We start from the raw sequence: 16,700 nt of genomic DNA, 5'->3' as shown, positions 1-16,700 counted from the left end.
TTGAATTCTGGGCATCTCAAAAATAAAACAATATCTATCTACAATTAAAAAAAATATTTAAAACCAAAAGACCCAGCACCACAATTTTTCTATGCAGCCACAAGCTGATGCTACCAATTTCACCATGTCCCAGCAGTTGGGAGGGAAAGTCTTAAGTGCTATTTGGAAATTTAGAGGGAGTTTTTAGCTCAGGAGGAACGGGCTGACAAGGAAAAGATGTAAAATAGCAGCATTTAAGGAAAGTGACTAGGTGCATGTCCACCCTTTCTAATATTGTAGTATGGGCAGATGTCTTAAGGTGAGGCATTCCTGCAAATAATCTGATCTTGTGCCATATACAATTGTAAAGATTGTAACCAGCATCTTGAGTTGCACCCAGAAGGAAAATGGGAGCCAGTGCAGCTTGCACAATACGGGTATAACAAGGTGAACCTATACACTACATTCACTGCTGCATTCTGAACCATTGTAACTTCTGGGTGGTCTTCAAGAGCAGCCCCCATATATAGAGTATTGCAGTAATTCAAACAGGAAATGACTAAGGCATGAGTGATCATGAGCAAAGGCCCCCACTAGCCACAGTTGACACTGGCTCCTGATATATTCTCCTCTTGAGGAGATATTATTTGCTACAGATACCCCCCCCCCATATTAAAAGCAAATCACATATGTTTAGGCACTGACTTGTCTAAGTACACAGAGAAATCCACATTGACAAAAACTCCCTAAGAGTTATAAACAGGTTTTTAGTAGCATTTATGCTTAAACATTAGGCTGCAGGAAACACCAGTTTAACACTCATTCTATTGCCTAGGACAGTGATGGCTAACCTTTTTTTTCTCGTGTGCCAAAAGCGCAAGTGCGCACGATAGCACATGTGCGTGCCCACACCCATAATGTAATTCCCCCCATGCATGCACTGCCCCTGGGCATGCGCACGCATTCCCCCCTCACGCTGCCCTGCCTCCCTGTGCATGCGCATGTGACTCTCCCCCCCCCGGTGCTCCCCACCCCCTTGCACAAGTGCACGTGACAGTGGTGGTGGATTGCTCCCGGTTCAGTCCGGTTCTATAGAATCAGTAGTAAAACCGGTGGGAGGCTGCATCCACCCGACACAATGTCATCATTTGCATGCGCAGAAGCGTCCGCGCTCCCGCTGCAAACCGGTAGTAAAGGTAAGTGGAACCCACCCCTGGCACATGACCCCCCCCCCACACACACATCCCTTGTTTGGGTCTAGCAGACCTTCCTGAAGCCTCTGGGGGCCAGAAATGGGCCATTTCTGGACTTCCGGTAGGCCCATTTTTCACCCTCCACAGGCTCTGGAGGCTTTCCTGGAGCCTCCAGGAGGGCGAAAACAGCCTCCTCCGGCCCTCCAGAGGCCGGAAACAGCCCGTTTCCGGACTTCCAGTAGGCCTGTTTTTTGCCCTCCCAGAGCCTCCGCGCAAATTCTGTACTTACCTGGCATCCAAAATGGACCACATGGAGACTCCTGGAAGGGATGGGGTGGTATGGGCACACATGCGCGTCTCCCGCTTTGTGAGCTGAGACTCAAAAATCAGCTGGCCGGCATGCGCGCATGCGCAGTGGAGCTAACTTAGGGGGACAGCTTGCATGCCTGCAGAAATGGCTCCATGTGCCACCTGTGCCATAGGTTCACCATCACGGGCCTAGGATTTCTGTTGCCTAGCCCTAGGAGGCAATGGAAGTTAACTCATACTGTTTAAAAAAGCAGGAAGGAGAACTAAGAAAAAATGTTTGTTTTTAACATCAATACTCAAGAAGAGCTTTAAAAGATCTGGGAAAGATACATATCCAACACAGACTAACTCTTTTCATCCTTTTGAAGTATATTTCTGCAGATTTGAAAGAAATAGGAACAAAAGGTTTGATGGTTTTATCTGTTGTAAGTTTCCTATTTTATGTACATTGAAGCTTTGAGCTTTAGAGATTTCTACATTTATAATAATCAATGTTTATAAATAACGAGGTAAGCATGATTGTTCATCTTAATTATGCAAACCAGCGGTAGAACAAATATGATAGCCACCCACAATTACCTCTAGGTAAGATGGGCAACACAGAGGTCTAATAAATAAACAACATTAAACTTTATTGAACAAGAAAAGATGTTTAATGGAATTTATGTATCTAGTGAATGGAATGAGAGAAATAACAATACAAGTGGTGATATTATCAGCTAGATAGCTATGTTAGTAGTTGATTTCCTCCGCCCCCCCTCTCTCCAGGGAAACCACAGAGTCTGGAAAGACCCTCCGCTATATTAGGCGGTACTGTATGAGTAAGACTCTTTGCTACTTTTTCCACCAGCAAAGACAGCTGAACGCTTCAGATCATAAGGCTTAGTTGGCATATTTTTATCAGCATATTAGAAATGTAGAGCTTCTACTTTTGCATATTTTAGTTAAGTGGAAAATACAGGTTTTATTTATTTAGACAATTTATATGACCGTCCATTTGCCAAAGCAACTCTAGACAGTTTGCAAAATATTAAAAACAATGATCAATAAATTTTTAAAACATACATTCTGGCTTGCTACCACATCATTCCCAAGACAGGTACATCTAACACCTGACCCAAAAACTCTGGGGGAAAGCAAGTTTGTAATGCTTTCCAAAAGACCAGCAAGATTTGGGCCAATCAAATATTGGGATGGAGGGAATCATTTTAGAGGACAGGCTACCACAGAAAAGGCTTGTTTCCTAAGTCAAACTGGATGCAATTGATGCAAAAAAAATTAAAATAAATCTGCAGCATGTAATCTGGAATAATGAGTAAAACAAGAAGAAATAATCAGGGCTACCAATCCTGTACTATGTAGGTTTTATAGATGATAATTAGCACTTTGGGTTGCAACCAGAAGACAATGAGGAGCCAGTGCAGATTGTGAAGTGGTGATATTACATAATGTACCCTGGTATTCCCATAATTACCTACACTTATGCATTGTGGCGCAATAGCAGCTTCCAAATTATTTTCAAGTGCAGCTCCATGTAGAGTGCATTGCAGTGCCCTACCAAGAAATCACCAAGGAGCCTCACAAACCAGCTAAAATAGTACAAATGCCCTCTTCATTAGCTGCCACCTACTTAAATCCTGGAAAATTTCCAAACAATACACTAATTCTGACAGAAGAGTACAACCCATTCCAGAGCCAGTGCTGGGAAATCTTCACCCCAAGATCAAAGGCACCCAAAAGCATAACCACTTGGTCTTGCTGGAATTGAGTCAAAACTTAATCTTCCTCATTCACAACCTCATGGCTTTCAGACACTCATGGAGCACTTTGACAGCATAACTTGGTCAATCCAGAGTAGAGAGGTACAATTAAGTATCATCAGCATGCTGATATTTTACCCCATACCAACAGATGTCAAGTTTTGTGTAGTTTAAAAAGAGTGGGGAAGCAGACTTATAGCTAGATAGTTCCCCTCCCACCAATACAAACTAAAAAGGGCCTGGTGGCTCAGCAGACTGATAGCATTGTGATTAACACCAGCTGTCTGCCATTACTGTAAGTTCGAATCTCACCAGGCTCAAGGTTGACTCAGCCTTCCATCCTTTCTAAGGTAGGTAAATTGAGGACCGAGTTTGTGGGGGCAATAAGCTGACTTTGTATAAATATACAAAAGGATGAAGGCTATTGCTTAACGCATTGTAAACCGCCCTGAGTCTCCGGAGAAGGGCGGCATATAAATCAAATTTAAAAAAAAAAAACCCATTCACAGAGAAAGGAAAAGCAACATAACAGTGTGCTTCCCATTTACAAACCCTGGTCCAGAAGGATACCATTGTAAAAAGCCCCCACCCAGAGAATGAAATATTTTGGAGAATATTAAAAGAGGCAGAATATTATATTTCCCCAAAGGAGAAATGGAGAAATTTTTTTAACAAAGACAGAAAGCAGTCCCAACAGCCTCCAGTAGATGTCTGAAGTCTTTAGAGATGGATATTTTGTGCCCATTAAGAAATCCAGGCCAGCCTATTCACAAACAAAACACCTTCAACTCGTTGATGGAATTAACATTTATATCCCCCACCCAAATTCTAAGAATAAGACATGACCTTTAGGACATAATATGATTAACCCACCACCATTTCGGTAGAATAGCAAAAGACACCAGGGTCTCTACATTGCACAACCCTCTAGCAGCATCTCAGAACCTTATAAAAATCCATGTACTCATCAAAACAATCTGTCAGCTGTCCCAGAACTACATGCTGTATTGGTTCTGCTCATCAATAAAAAAAGTCCTTCTTTCCAACCAGCCTCCATTTTATTTCCACCGCCTTTCTTCCAGCTTGGAAATGGACTGGAGTTTTCTTCCAACACCATGGTTGATGATATTGAAAGCTGCTGAAAGGGCAGTGAGAATTGTCCACCATAAGTCATCAGCAGAAATACAATTTGCAAATAACAGGAGGTGATCACTCACTTTATTCTGTTTTGGCCAAATCCCAAAACAATATTGCAGTATGGTCAGTTCTGTATACCATGCTTTAAGATGAAACTGATATACGAAGAGACTACCAGGGTATAATCTAAGTAATATGACTTAATTTAGACAGTTTCAGGAAGAATTGGACAACTAATTCGAAGAGGTTCCTTTAATCCTACTTCTCTCCTATCAGGAACACACAGAAGGAAATAGGATATAGGAAAACAAATAAAGGCAAACTTGGGCCGGCAATGGAACACAATTGAGATAATTGTCCAATAAACAAAAATCAGGATTTTAATTATGCAACTTATTTTTTCTTAGATCCACCATCCAGTTTTCATGGATTGCACTTTCTGACCTAGAAGTTAGCCAGTCCCAGGATGAATGCTCCCTCGTCCCATGAGAGAGAGAGAAAGACAAAATGAAACTACTCTGTTCCTTAGTTAAAGACCACCTAAGACAGTGATGGCTAACCTTTTCTGGACTGAGTGCCCAAAGCGTGTGCCCGAACCGCCAAAATGCAATGCACATGCAGCCTCTGAGCATGCATCCCGCCCCCGCCCCCATGCATGCGTCCATGCCCCCCACCCCTCTGCATGCACAGCAGAGACCCAAAGACCAGCTGGCCGGCAGGAGGCGCACGCGCATGCAGGCAGAGCTGAACTGGGTTGACGGTTCACATGCCCACAGAGAGGGCACGTTGTGCCACCTCTGGCACGCATGCCATAGGTTCGCCATCACAGCACCATAACAACACAATACAGTTCTGAACAATGGTGTTTTATTTCCCTTGAAATAACACAGTGGTTCCCAAACTTTTTCAGTCCACCGCCCCCTTGGTGCTACAAACTCATCCTCAGAGCCTCCCATCCCCATCCCTATAAATAGCATTGTTCGGAATAGCAGTTTGCACGACCCACTAAGGAAGATAGTAACAGTAAAATTCAAAACTGAAACAATTAATTGCACATTTATTCAAAATCCAATTTAAAAATCTTTTGTTAATTCAACAAAATTGTTGAACATGATCCAGTGATACCAGATTTTCAAAGTCTGATAGTAATTTATCAAGAACCTTAGTAACTACTAACTTAGTAAACTCAGTAAAATTTAGTAACTACTTCACTATTCAGTAAATTCTTAATGTGATGGATGGGCTTGATTTAAATGATACCAGTTTCCCAATGTCTGGTTTTAAGTCACTTAGCAGGAGTCTTAAATCACCACATTCAGTAATTTGGAGTCGATTTCTTTGCTTGGAGAGAAGTTGGATAACCACACTGAAACCATGTTCCACCAAGTATGATGTTGCAAATGCAACAAGGAGCTTCTTAACCACTGTCCATAGTGCAGGATAGCGATCAGAAATTTTCTTCTGTAACCAAAACTCTTGGTACAATTTCTTAAACTTTGGCTTCAGCTCAATGTCATTTTGCAGCTCTATTAGTTGTTCCTCCTCCACTACCCCATCTTCCTCAGTATCTGAAAATGGATTTATCACCCAATCTGGAATTTCCATCAAAAGAAGACCCTGATATCGCTCAGACATATCTTTATGCAGCATGTCCAAAACCTTGCAGATCATCTTATATCCTACCTTTCTCTTCTAGCTCGGACAAGCTCGGAAATTGGTATAGCTCGCGACGGCCTACATTGCGCTTGAATAGAGTTAATTTTGAAATAAACGTAGAGATGACAAATTTGGCCTTAATAAGATTGACCTCATTTCCTTCCAACTGCAAATTCACTTCATTGAACTTTGCAAACAGTTCTGATAAATAAGCAATGTCATGCCTGATCTCTTTGAGTTCATCACTAAGGTAATGACTGATGGCCACCTAATGTCTTCACCTCTGCAGGTTCTCAAAGATTTCTAAGACCAGTGTTGAATACTTAAATTTCAGTAGTCACCAATCCCAGTCTTAAAATGAGTTTAGAATCAGTGGGAGTCACTGATAACAATGAATTACTAGCTACTGATAATGAGTCCAGTCCTGCCTTTCTTTTCCTTCTGTCCAAGTTTTGCAAGTACTTTTTCCAAGCATATGTTTTATTCCACAGTATACAAACCATTATTGTTAGGGGGAAATTGCTCTTTCAAGCAATTTTAAAAGACACTGTCAGAATGACTCTGCTCTCAGCCCACTTTGTGACTCCTTGAAAAGCATCCCCCCCACACGCTCCAACACCTGAGGAGGCAGGAATGGGCTGCAGGTGTCTAGAATTAAAAGGTGGCTCGAATCCCTAGTATAGTCCTCCTGCATGAGAAGGGGGTTGCTAGATGACCTCCAAGTTCCCTTCAAACTCTTACTGATACTGGCCCTGGCTTTCCTGGCGGAACAGCAGTGGCGGCAATGATGGCGGCAGCAGCAACGACTGCGGCAACAGCTCCCCACACACACACACATGGCAGCCCACCTGGATCCTCGGCAGGGGGGCGGCAGGCCTGGCTGGCCGCATACTAGCCATCCCGAGAAGGCCTCTGGTGACATTGGGGTCTGTGGCAAAGCTCCCAATTTCTCCGAATGCCTCTTTCTTACCGTTGTAAGGGGATGGGCTGCGGTGCGCAAACTTCAAAAGCTGTTCTGCTGCCGCCTGCACCGCTTGCTTGGAGCTGGTTTGGAAAGGGAAAAAACGCAGCTGAATTAGGCGAGACTGCCCCACCCAGATCCCTCCAAACAGCTCTCCCTACAGTAGCCTTCCCGCTGAAAAGCTTTCCTGCTTCTCCTCTGCCTGCATTCTGTTACAGGCTCTGTACCCAGGTAGTGGCCGATGGCCCCGGGAAGTGGTGTCTTGTTGGTCTTGGGGGGGGGGGGGCAGAGCCGGTAACAGTATGCAGGTAGAGAAGCCGGAAGCGCTTTTCGTGCCCTTAGCTGCAAGAAAGAGCATGCACTCCGTTTGGGTGGGTGCTCACTGTTGCGTTGCATAGTTCAGCGGGGAGGCTACCTAAGGAAGACCTGTTTGGAGGGATCTGGGTGGGACATGTCCTGCCTAATTCAGCTGCAGTTTTTTTCCTTTCCAGACCAGCTCCAAGCAAGCAGTGCGCAAACTTCAGCAGCTCTTGCGCTGCCGCCTGCAGCGCTTGCTTGCAGCTGGTTTGAAAGGGGAAAAAATGCAACCGAATTAGGCGGGACATGCCCCACCCAGATCCCTCCAAATGGGTCTCCCTTCGGTAGCCTCTGCACTGAACTACGCGACCCAAAAGTGATCGCCCACCCAAACGTAGCCCGCTCTTCTGAGCGCCCACTCTTTCTTGCAGCGAATGAGCTGGGAGTGCGAAAAGCGCTTCCCGCTTCTCTACTCCATGCTGTTGCACCCTCCAAGACCAACAAGACACCACTACCCAGGGCCACTGGCCGCTACCTGGGTGCAGAGCTTGTAACATAGCATGCAGGTAGAGGAGAAGTGGGAAGCACTTTTCAGTGGGGAGGCTACCGTAGAGAGACCCGTTTGGAGGAATCTGGGTGGGGTGTGTCCCACCTAATTTGGCTGCATTTTTTCCCTTTCCAAACCAGCTCCAAGCAAGCAGTGCAGGCGGCAGCGCAACAGCTGTTGACGTTTTGTGCTGCAGCCCGGTGAAATCAGGAGCTTTGCCGCCGACCCTGATGTCACCAGAGGCCTTCCCGGGATGGCTAGTATGTGTCCAGCCAGCCAGCCAGGCCCGCCCCCCCCCATGGCAGCCTACCTTGATCCTGGGCAGCCAGGCCTGCCACCCACCCCAGGCCTCCCCCCCCCCCCGCAGCCCTCCTCCTTCCTAAGCGGCACGGCACCAGCAGCAGCAGCCAGCCAGCCATGCCACACACCCCCAGGCCCTCACCCCCCGCGGCAGCCCACCTGCAACTTACCAAAAATTAGGAAGGCGACGGCAGTCAACTGGGTGAGGAGCAGAGCAGCAAGGAGAACAATAAGAAAGCATCCAACAATTCAGCCTCGCACATGTGGTAAGAGGAGCTGCCCAGTGGGCATGCGCGTGGCGGGAAACAAACTTTCAGTTTCTGGTGCACACATCCACACTGGCCAGCTAGTCTGATGATCTGAGCTTCGGGTTGCGAACCTGGAAGATAAATGGCCAACGCTGCACAAGCCCACCTCCAGCACTTCTCTGCCACCCCCCCTTGCCTCTTAGTTTAGTTTATTTGATTTGTATACCGCCCTACTCCCGAAGGACTCAGGGCGGTGAACAGCCAAACAATAAAATACATAGATACAAAAAATTTAAAAACCAGATAAAATCAAATTAAATCATTTTGGCCCAGACAGATTAAAACACCCCAATAATTTAAAAACAGATTAAAATTTACATATTTAAAAAAGGGAAGAGATTAGGCCAAGCCCGCCTGATGGAATAAAAAGGTCTTCACAGCGCAGCGGAAGGTGCGCAGATCCGGGATCCTCCGTATCTCTGGGGGGAGCTCATTCCAGACGGTAGGTGCCCCCACAGAGAAGGCTCTCCCCCTAGGGGTCGCCAGCCGACACTGTTTGGCTGACGGCACCCGGAGGAGTCCCTCTCTATGAGAGCGTACTGGCCGGTGGGAGGCTATTGGTGGTAGTAGACGGTCCCGTAGATAACCAGGTCCTAAGCCATGGAGCGCTTTAAAGGTGGTAACCAAAACCTTGAAGCGCACCCGGAAGACCACCGGGAGCCAGTGCAGCTCGCGCAGGAGAGGTGTTACATGGGAGCGCCATGTCGCTCCCATTACCACCCGCGCGGCCGCACTCTGCGCCAGTTGGAGCCTCCGGGTGCTCCTCAAGGGGAGCCCCATGTAGAGAGCATTGCAATAGTCCAGGCGGGAGGTGACGAGGGCATGAGTGACCATGCGTAACAAGTCCCGATCCAGAAAGGGACGCAACTGGTGAATCAGGCGAACCTGATGAAAAATCCTCCCGGTCACGGCCATCAAGTGCTCTTCTAAAGACAGCCGTGAATCCAGGAGGACGCCCAAGTTGCGAGCCCTCTCCGTGGGGGCCAATGATTCGCCCCCAATAGTCAGTGATGGCGTCAACTGACTATATCGGGACGTCGGAAACTACAGCCACTCAGTCTTGGATGGGTTGAGCCTGAGCCTGTTTCTCCCTTAGTGCCTTCCTTAGTGTCCCGCTGCCGCCCCCCTTCCCTCTTAGCGCCCCCCAAGTCATCCCACCGCCCCCCAGGGGGCAGTACTGCCCACTTTGGGAACCACTGAAATAACACATCTCAACAGAATCCAGCTGTAGACTTTATTCGTCAGTCTGAAACAAAGCTGAAGGTGGAACACTGAGATTCAAATTTGACATTTGAAACATATATAGGCACTTAATAAGCTTTGACCTCAATTTCAAAAACAATTATTTTATACCTAAAGGCATTAAGAATTATGGCCAGCATCTCTGAAATTGGCCTTAAGCGCATTTATATGCCTTATACTGCTCAAAAAAATAAAGGGAACACAAGCAGAAGACATCCGAGATCTGAATGAATGAAATAGCCTTATTAAATACTTTGTTCTTTACATTCAGTAGTTTATACAGTGCTCAAACAACTAAAGGGAACACAAAACTACTGTATGTAATGAACAAAGCATTTAATAAGGCTATTTCATTCATTCAGATCTCAGATGTCTTCTGCTTGTGTTCCCTTTATTTTTTGAGCAGTGTATAAATCAGAGTGTTTAATACTGTCTCTGGGCCATTTTACCTCATTTTCCTTTGCAATATATTCAGAATTTGCCTGCTTCTTTTCAACATGATGCAATTTGCATTTTTGCCTCTTTCTTAAAAGTCTTATCCATTGCAGGAATCCTCATCCTGGAACACAAGGAGTATCCTAATTAGAATTAGCCAATACCCCAATTATGTTTGCTGTAGATTCCAACAGGCTTGTTTTATAGGAATAGATTAGATGTCCTTAATTCTAATGTAGATTTAATAAAACATTTCCAATCCATAATTTCAAAATCACTGTGGTCAGTGTGCACTTGCCAATATTTTGGTACATGCTTGATGTAAGTAGCACAATTTCCTGTGTTTCTGTACAGCAGGAATGACTCCACATCCTGAACTTGTCCTTTTCCCCTTTCTTGCTTTCTGAGTTCATGTACATTTGCCCAAGTAACAGATTCTGCCTGAAGGCTCAGCAGCCTCTCCCGCATATGCCAGAGCCCCGAACCTGGCTTTTTCTGTCTCCCTAGAGTCCTTATGTAGACGTAGGTGCACGTCACCACCTGCTCTAATTTTATCCATGTCTGATGGGGGAGACTTAACTGAGTAGCAGGGAGGCAGCTATTTTGGTTTTTCTCTGTGGTTCTGGGTTATATAAAGCATCCAGCCGTGACCCATATTGCTCTAGAGCAGCCTTGTATTCTCTCTGGCTTAGATACAGCTAAAAGCATTATACATTTCCTCACTTTTTTTTTCTCACCAATGCTGACAGTATTTTTTTGTGGATAGTACTGAAAAAGGATGTGTTAAGACTTCAAGGCCCAGAGTACTGAAACTGTCTCTTTTTAAAAACACAGAACCTTTCTCCCAAGCACATTTGAGTTTAATCTGTATAGTTTATTCTTTCCTGGCTAAATAAGCATTTACCATTATAGTTTCAAACAAGTGAACAATAAAGCAGACATGGAGTAAAAAAATTCAATTAGAATCTAATTAAATAGAGCACATTTTACAATGTAATTCTCAGTTAATTTACAACTTCTGTCAAAAGACTAAAATTCCCAAACAGGGCATTATCCAAAGATGTTATGTTTCAAAAATCTTCAAATATGAGCTATGTTACTATCTCAATGGATCAAAAATTTCAGAAATTAAAAGATATTTCAAAAGAAATTTTTGATACGCCACAATATAGTCAGTGGGAAAACAAATTAAGATTCTGCCAGGCATATCTGAAAGAACCACTTAGATGATTCTGAAAACAGTTACATCTGCTCCTACACTACACAGCATTATCTTAAAATACTGTAGGTTGCATGGTTATTGATCCATCAAGATGCTTTCCATGATTAGCTAAGTCATCATGTCATACAGTTGGTGCCCATAAATATCACCAAGTTTTGCCAATCCTCTCATCTTCCAAATACGACAGCCAACAGCAAAAGTCTGAGAAGGAAAAGCCCACATGCCACACTTGCCATCCACTCCACTCATAAACACTGGCCACTCCTGACCTGACAGTGAACGCCAAAACAATAAATTATATAAAAACCCATTAAGTTTTTCTTTCTATAGTGACACTGGCTAAACACATGTCTGCATGCTTCTCAGACAAAGAACAGACTTTTTTATAAATGTTACTGTCCCTGCCTTTTAGCTTCTGGTCACCTTCAATAATGAAGCTGCCTATTTGCTATCAAATAAACTCTTCCAAGCTGTTGCCCTTGATTCTTTGAACCAGGCCCAAATCAAAAGAGAATTTCCTTCTAACAATATAGATCAGTACATTCTGTCCTCTATGTGCTGCATGTACTCTCCCACAATGAATACATTTAGAGCCTTTAGCAATACTGGTGTTAATTGCTTCAGTCGTGGGGCCAGATTTATCTGGTTTGACTCTCTGCCTCTTTCCCTTCTCCTTGTGTGCTGAAGTCATTAGGCAAATTGACACTTTCTGTTAGCTCACAGCTTCCTGGAGTAAAGGAATGGGTGACGATGTCATATTTTTTTCACTCCCAGCCCTTGATGTCTTCAGGTATGCCAGGACAGAATCCAACATGAACCATTGGAGAGCTGTTGCCAGTCAGCAAAAACAACACTGAACTTCATAGGTAACCTCATAGGTAACTCCTGAACCAAAAACTGATTTCTAAAGCTTATATCACAATTCCTGAAATTTGCTGTTGGTATGTACAAGTAACTTGTGGGCAATATATCCTTACAGATTAACAGAGTTGGAAGGGACCTTGTAGGTCATCTAGTCCAACCCCCCCACCCAAGCAAATGGCAGTCCAATCTCTTCTTGAAAGCCTCCAGCGATGAAGCTCCCACAACTTCCGAAGGCAAGCTGTTCTATTGGTTGATTGTTCTCACTGTCAGAAAATTTCTTCTTATTTCTAGGTTGAACCTCTCTTTGATCAGTTTCCATCCATTATTCCTTGTCTGGCCTTCAGGTGCCTTGGAAAATAGCTTGACACCCTCCTCTCTGTGGCAGCCCCTCAAATATTGGAACACTGCTATCATGTCTCCTCTGGTCCTTCTCTTCACTAGACTAGCCATGCCCAGTTCATGTAACCGTTCTTCATATGTTTTAGTTTCCAGTCCCCTAATCATCCTGATTTGATATAAGATAACTTACTAGCACACAGTACAATTTTCCTAAGCCATCATGTGGCATCTTATTTTTGAAAGAATTGGAATAGTAAAAAATACCCAGTAGCATGCATTAGAAATATGGCTTTGGGTAAATAAAATTACAAACATAATCCACACTACAGTTTCTCTCCTTTCCACCCATCCAAAAGTTCCTGTAAATGCCCAGGTTCCATTGGTCCAGTAAAGGCAGTCAGCTGGTTGGAATAACCTTGGCCCTTGGTTAGGAGACCGGTGCTATAATAATAGAATGAGCCATATGCTATACAAATTTTGTATGTTTTTATGAGCTTTAGCTGTGTCATGTCACCTTGTCCGAGTATAGGGGATCCTCTTTGTCTGAATGGACAGCAAAAGTTGGCATGAGGGCAATCTGTTTTTGTGAAAGATCTACTTGGGATTAATGCTTCAATTCACTCATTTACAATTTCTTTATAAATGCCCAATAGCAGAATTTTTGAACCAAACAAAGCCTTTTATATCTGCTTATTAACACTTCCAAAGTCATATTTTGCTAACAACTGTCTAGGGGCTGAGCAAATATTTATCTAAAATGCTATTAGTCGTAATCTTCTCCCTGGTATAAGCGCCACCATCCAGAATGTATTTTGCCTTTTCATTCTAGACTTGCTGAAATAAAAATTGGCTCTGTTTTGGAACAGAGGTTGCACTTCAAACATTCCTTTTATACATTAAATTTTTCAATCACTGGCACTGAATTTTATTAAACAGTTAATTTAATTCTTCCTTTTAACAACATAATGTTTACAATTATCCTAACCACTACGGTAACACATTTATAATTCCTTCCAGCTTTGCATCATCTGCTAATTTGACTCATCAAATGGATCTTTTTTGCCCCTGTCATTGCACACTGAATGACACTAGCCCCAAAATATGTAAATTCTTACATATTTATTTTCTCTTGCCCTACTGATATTAATCTGCTAAGAATTCTGTTCGTGGTCAAACAGGATGACATTTTTTTGTTATCTTTTTCATATATCATAGTGCCCACCATAATTTTATTTATTATAACTAACTGAAAATTAATGTGTGGGTGTGTAATTACACAATAGCACAATATTAGTCCTAGCTATGTCTTCATACGGAAGGTGTTCACTATTGGGGAATTCACAGTAGGCTCTCCCAGTTATGTCACATAAAGCACTAAATAAGACTTGAAGAAAAATCTTTCCTAAGAACCAGAGGCATTGCCAGGCTAATAAACAAAAAGATGTGTTTTAAAATACATTTCACCATACTATTACTGAACTACAAATCTAGTTCACAGAAGCAAATAAGCCATGTTATCATTTAGTGCACAGCAACATTATCAAAATAAAAATCAGAAAAACAAGTAAACATGCTTATAAAATCTATATAACCTATTTATAACTGGCTCCGGAGGGAGGAATGGGTGGACTGAAGATATCTCCACAAAAGTGGAGCCAATGATTGCAGCAAAGAATTGGTGATTAGACAGTTCTTTGGAACTTCTCAGAGAAGAAGAGAGCAGGAGATTGGCCATGGACTGCAGCACCTTGCAAGGTCTCTCTAAAATGTGAGGGCTAGGAAATGACAATCTGGCTTGCAACTATTGGAAGAAATATCCTTCTGGGTTCAGTTCCAAGTGGGGAAATTCCTACACAACTGATGCCTTTTAAAGGACACTACATTTGCCAATCTCATTTTCTAATCACTTTTGGAAATTGCTTATTAACTACTTAAGTTTAACTACTTCAACTTACTTTTAAGCTATTAGAGATCTTTTAAACATGTTTGAAAATGCCGGGGGAGTTTGCCTTCAAACTTTAACCAAGGAAATTTAAAGGAATACACACTCAGTCTCTGGCTAATAGACGAAGAATAACCCACACTTTGGATTCTCCAAGCAGCGCGCTGGAGAACACAAATGATTAATCAAGAAAGTGACGTAATTTTTTTCTTATTGGATTTATACAAGAGACTTACCGGTATTAAAGATGTAAAGAATTCTGTGTGATGGGATAAAGAAATGAAGAAAAATAAAATTCTGTGACAATATTTATATGAAGATTGAGACTGTAAAAAGTAGAAGAAATATAAAGTTGGTTTATTTGATCAAGATTAAAACAAGATGTGTTGTAACTTCTGATAAAATCTTATGGATTTTCTGCTGACACCAGGACTGAAAAAATGATGTTTTATGGATTTGCCTATAAGTATGAGATGAGTTTGTAATGTTAGACGGGATTAAAAGTCACTAAATTTGTTTACAGTTCTTGTGATGAAGATTGATACTTCATATTTTTATATATATACATATATTTTTATATGTAAGAAATATAATAGTTTTTCTCTTCTCTTATTGCTTTCTTTTTTTCCTTTTCCTTGCGCTTTTGCTCTTTCTATTCTATTCTACTTCTTTAATCTTAACTTGTAATAGAATTTACTATTAAAGGGTTGCAGGTCATAAAAAGAAGAAAAAAAAGCAAAATTCTTAATAAAAATTATATATTCAAAATCTATCTATAACTGTATGGAAGGAGAGGGTAAGGAAGTTTAGTAAATATGGATTGCATGGAAAAAACAATTAAAACATTTGCGTATTTACAAAAGTAACAACCATATATGACTTTTCAAAAGATATATGATATCTTTGATGACTTAGATAAAAAGTAAAGAAATTAAAGCAGGGAAAAATGTCTACACAAGAATTGATTTCACCCCTTTCCTCTGACCTTGATGAACTAGCAAATACTCAATTTTGTTTGGATTTTGCCAAAAGTTGGGCAAGTTTAGAAACAAGACTGGCTATTACACAAGAAGGCACAATGATATGATATTGTGCGTCATCCAAATCACTTCTCCTTCTCTGCTTCAGGACATTCTTAAACCACTAATGAGCAAGATCAACATGTTAAAAGCCTGCACAATATCAAACAAACTCATATGCTGATAGACTGTTCCCTCCTTGCCCTATGGGAAAGGGATGTACCTATAGAAATAAGGGAAGTTTCAAAGCACACAAAGCTCTTCTAGCAATTTGGAATGTTGTATGTAGCAAATTTTACTTAGTGATAAACGGTAAGTAATAATCCTGACAAAAGATCTGCATGGATGTAGTCATTGGATCCTGAATTAAGGATGCCTAGTAATATCTTTTTTTTTTTTTTTTGACTGTGTATCAACTCAGTTGGCTAATTTTGTTTTCTCTTTGTTCTAAAACAAAGTAATTAACTGAGTTGATATACGGAAAGAAAAAAAATAGGCTTGTTTCTATCTTTTAAAAGTAACTTGGTCATCTTGAGGTGAAGTCTTCAGTAGCATGGAAATACGTATCATCTCTTACTTAGAGGAAAGTAACTTGGAATCCTTCATAAATTTTGAATTATAATTCCCAATATCACTGACCAATTATGGATAAAACCAATAGGATCCAATATCCAAAGTTCTGGAGACATCAGATTGTTTTCCATCCATTCAGAGTAAAAACTCATGCAGAAAATATATGTATTATCAGTTACTTGTAATGCAGGAACCCTGCAATTATTTCCAACCAATGAAACAGTCAAATAATTACATTATCCTGGGGAAAATAAGGTTAAAGAGTTCAAAAAGGTATAAATTGTAAAGAATGTTTAAATTAGAGCAAGACTATTACTTCAAAGTCTACATAGAATTCTTATCAATTCTATTTATTCCCATTTATTTTGTATTACTCAAATGAGAATGCTAGAGAATAAAAGATTTGTACTGTATGGTGCAGTAATTAGGAAAATATTTGACTGATTTAGGAATCATCTGTTTCAACAATGGTTCAAATTCTGTTTAAAAAGCTCCATTATTTCTCACTGATTAATTCATACCAGGAAAAAAATATACTTTTGTGTTAAAACTGGATGGCTTTTTCATCAATAATAGAATACAGAAGAATGACAAATTTCAAAGAATATCAGAAGAAT

At 41.8% G+C, this 16,700-nt stretch overlaps 1 pseudogene; it reads right to left on the bottom strand.

Annotated features, from left to right (window-relative positions):
- Window positions 1–5,451: 5,451 nt before the first annotated feature.
- Window positions 5,452–10,592, bottom strand: LOC117666123 (protein FAM200A-like; annotated as a pseudogene).
- Between the last annotated feature and the right edge of the window lie 6,108 nt (window positions 10,593–16,700).

The sequence above is a fragment of the Pantherophis guttatus genome, chromosome 1 (genome assembly GCF_059756535.1).
Source record: "Pantherophis guttatus breed Tessera chromosome 1, ASM5975653v1, whole genome shotgun sequence".
NCBI classification, from domain to species: domain Eukaryota; kingdom Metazoa; phylum Chordata; class Lepidosauria; order Squamata; family Colubridae; genus Pantherophis; species Pantherophis guttatus.
The sequence above is the reverse complement of the archived record's forward strand: the minus strand, read 5'-3'. Positions and strand labels throughout refer to the sequence as shown.